A 4110-nucleotide genomic window follows, 5' to 3' on the forward strand; every position below is an offset into this window, starting at 1 on the left:
TTAGTCCGGAAAAACAATTCGGCGCGCAGTTTGAAAAAGACTACAATATGGTATATATGCAAGTACATATATAGTATATATTAGTAATTCAAGATTGAATTATTTAAAGCAACGAAGATCCAGCTCCGACCGTAATAGGCAGTTACATTTCTAGTATTAATTGAGTTTCTCAAATATACGGTCAAGAAAATATAAATATATTGAATACATTTTATGTCTTGACGTACAGAAAATTAATAATGTTTACTTGACCCTTATATATCCTTTTCACTCGTATCTTTATTTCTATATAGCCCATACATTACTTCTCAATTCATAATCTGTAAATATAAAAATATAATTATGTGACACAATTAACATACTATATTTTATGTTTCTCTCACATGCACAAATAATGATACTTTCAAATTTTTTGCCTACCTATTTACCTCAATTCTTAAAAATTTCATCATCAGATATTGGTGCTATTTCAGCAGAATTTCCTTGATTATGATCTTCTTCGAAAAAGTTTTAGTAAACGCCCTCGACTACAAATTCGAAATTGAGCTTCGGGATCTCGTAAATTATTATCGGCATTCAGCAACAAATTGTTTTTTTTTTCATTATTAGAAACTGGAGGTCTCTGACATTAAAATAGGATATGCAAGTTTACACGGGTTATTTGAATGTTTTTTATGAATTAACAACAGTAGAAAGGAAATTGTATAAAAAATAAAAATTATTGATAAATGCAATTAATTATTAATAATGAAATAAGTACCTTTGTTAAGAATTGATAAAAAGTACCGTATTTGCACGATACTTCCAATTTATATTGATATACTTCACAATTGCATATATCAATTTTAAATTTATATAAAGCACCGTACTTGCACGTTATTTCCATTGAAAAAATGGACAGTAACAACTCACTGTACAATTCACAATCAATGATGAATATGCTACTGAACTACTGCACATAGGAGTAAATCTATTTTCTATATAGAGTTGCAAATAAGAATTATTTTATAGCTATTTTCTTATATCATAGCTATTTTCTACGTATTAATAACGTATCTGTACACATGCTAATCCGTCAGCATATCTATTTTCCGCCTAAAAATAAGTTAATATGACGCAATATTTTGCCATACATTATTTAACACGGTAGTGTCTCGGCGGTAAGTGACACTGCCAAGTGACACTGCCGTGGTTACGTTACGCGAGCCGGCGTTCATGTTAACATTGAACACTGCAATTAGCTGCTGTTCGATTAAAATAAAAAATTAACGATATTTTACGAAGATAATAATTTCGTTATTCATACTTTGATTTTTCCGAGGTACATTTTTGTATATATTATCAAAAACTAGTTTCGGAAGTTTAACAAAGTCACTATGACTATATTACTGTTATTATTATAATCATTACTATCATTATTATTATTATTATAACCTTATTATTGTAAAAATCTCTTATTATAATAGGTAGTGCGATAACAATGCGTACTGGACTATATTCATTGAACGATATCTTGTAGTCCCAACGCGGTACGAATATGTATGGAGTGCGTAAAAAGAGACGTTTTCGTTCATATCTGAAAAATGTTTTTTTTGGAACGTCTTATAAATACATACCGTTTTTTTCAGCATGAAATTCTCTTTAATTTTCGTCATATGAAAAATTTAAATATTTTTGAAAATAAGAGTGGAGGGTGGAGGTACATAATAAATAAAGTTAAAAAAAATTTTTCTTATTATAGTTATAAAGTATTGTAGCAACCATTCAATTTTAATTCTAAAAATTTTTGTCTATCTCAGTAGATATAGTACACGGGTTCTAACCCACGGGACTAGAGGGGAGCGCGGGGTGCGGGGGATACTCGTAGGCGAGGGGAAGCGTAGCGCGGGGATTCTTCGGTGGTGGGGGTATGACGTCATGCGGAATGGCAGTAAGATTTTGGGGACTGCAGTCATGTACAAGACAACAAAGAAAAAAAACCTTACAAAAAAAAGAAATATTGCCATGAACAAAAAACAATACAAAAAACAAACAGTTATAGAACGAAAAGTGTTACAAAGGGTATATGCTCCAACCGTTTTTCGACCAAGATATAGCGTAATGTAATTTTTCTATAGAAACAATATTTATTAATTATTCTAAATACCTAAATACAACCAAGATTCATCATTATTGAGAATAGGTATAGTAGGCGAGTTCCAACTCTATGTGGCTAGAGCGCGGAGAAGGTCCCCCGGTCGCTGCTGCGACCCCGCAAAAATGCATTGCGGGCCGCCGCCGCCGCTGCCGCCGTGGGCCGCCACCACCCGCCCATAAAAGTACGAGAACCTCTTTTTCCTTTTGTCTTTTTATAACTTAGTTTTCACAATACGCTGTGTTCTTTTCTTTTTCTTTTACTAGGGCAAAGGATATGACGGATGGGTAGTAAAATAAAGTACATTCGAGTATACATATATAATGATGCGAACGAATTTATTTTTATTCACATCTTATTACACCGATTTTTCGTACGTATTAAAAAACTAAAACTAATAGTTCACGATCGACGAGCTAATGTCCATTGAAGATGTCGCTATCGCGTATAGCGTTCTTGGACCCGATATTGGAGAATCGCGTATATTTGGCATCGACTGTATCGACGAGTCGGACTAATCGTTCGAACGTTACATCGATACATCCATCAAATTCAATACGGTGTAGCGTCGTTTCGGTCATCATCATGCATACGGATGAAGAATCGAGACGTACGAGCGTACCATTGTTTTGCAGCGTGCAAACTCTAACGGTTTGCGGTCCAACGCTTATAAAATTGTCCTTGTATTCGTTTCGCAGCATCTTATAAATATTCCATCGCTGCTCGTAGAGACCCTTCCATGTTTCAAGAGACAGCGACAGTTCGTGTCCGCGATGATCTCCCAGGGCGATCTCCACGTAACTCGGTGGAACAACGTTGATTCCAATTTCCATATACTTGTGCCTGTACTCGTCAGGTCGTAACGTCTGCTCAGTAAGCGCACCGCGCGACGCTCCATGCTGTGTATATACATAATGTTGAAAAAAACGTTATTTATTGTATAAAATGTTGAAATTTACACGTTATATTCCTTCTTCACATCGTTCGATGCGCTGCTCTCTTTGGCGAAGTACATTTTCAACCACTCGTACAAGCGAATTTCGCAAGACTTGATCGCGTCCTCGTAAATTTTGACGTATATAGTAATACTTCCAAAATCGAAGAAGGGGCAGGCTGTCCCCTTCATTCCAAGAATTTTGAACGTGTCGCAACACGTTTTATCATGTCATTCTACGTCTTCCTTTGTCATGAATTTATACATACGTTTATACATGCATACATATGTTTATACACACACTCTTTAAATCTGAATCAGTGGATAATCACTAATATCAGTGCCAAGTATGCCACTGGTAATCAGTGAATTAAATGTGAGATCCCTAACCTAGCTAATCTTTATTATGTGATCTAACTAACCTTGTTTTAGTGCTTAAATTCAGTGAATATAGTATTGGAAAATTGAAATTAACATGCGAATATCAGTATTATAGTATATAATGCTCAAACATTCTTACTTTTTTAGTTGAATTTCACTGATTATCAGTGCTAAGTATGCCACTGAGTAATTAGTGACTATCCACTAATTCAGATTTAGAGAGCATACATACATACATACATACATACATACGTTTATACGTACACACATACATACGTTTATACATACGTTTATACATACGTTTATACATACGTTCATACATACATACATACGTTCATACATACGTTTATATATACATTCGTACATACGTTCATACATACGTTTATACACACGTTTATACATGCGTTTATATGTACATACGTTTATACATACGTTTATACGTACGTTCATACACACGTTTATACATACGTTTATACATACATACGTCTATACATATGTTCATATATTACAAAGGAAGGGAAAGGAAAAGAAATTTAAAACGTATTATAAAAAAAAATCTCATATTTTATTTCAAACTTGATACATTTCTTTTTGGCGTTGCGACCACCAATTGTATATTTTAAATACATTTTGTAACGCACAATTCTTAATATGTTTTACA

General features: G+C 33.8%; 1 pseudogene; it reads right to left on the reverse strand.

The window, feature by feature from the left end:
* Positions 1–2686: 2686 nt before the first annotated feature.
* LOC108765732 (uncharacterized) lies at positions 2687–3032 on the reverse strand (annotated as a pseudogene).
* Positions 3033–4110: the final 1078 nt, after the last annotated feature.

This window comes from Trachymyrmex cornetzi, unplaced genomic scaffold (genome assembly GCF_001594075.2).
Source record: "Trachymyrmex cornetzi isolate Tcor2-1 unplaced genomic scaffold, Tcor1.1 scaffold513, whole genome shotgun sequence".
NCBI lineage: Eukaryota > Metazoa > Arthropoda > Insecta > Hymenoptera > Formicidae > Trachymyrmex > Trachymyrmex cornetzi.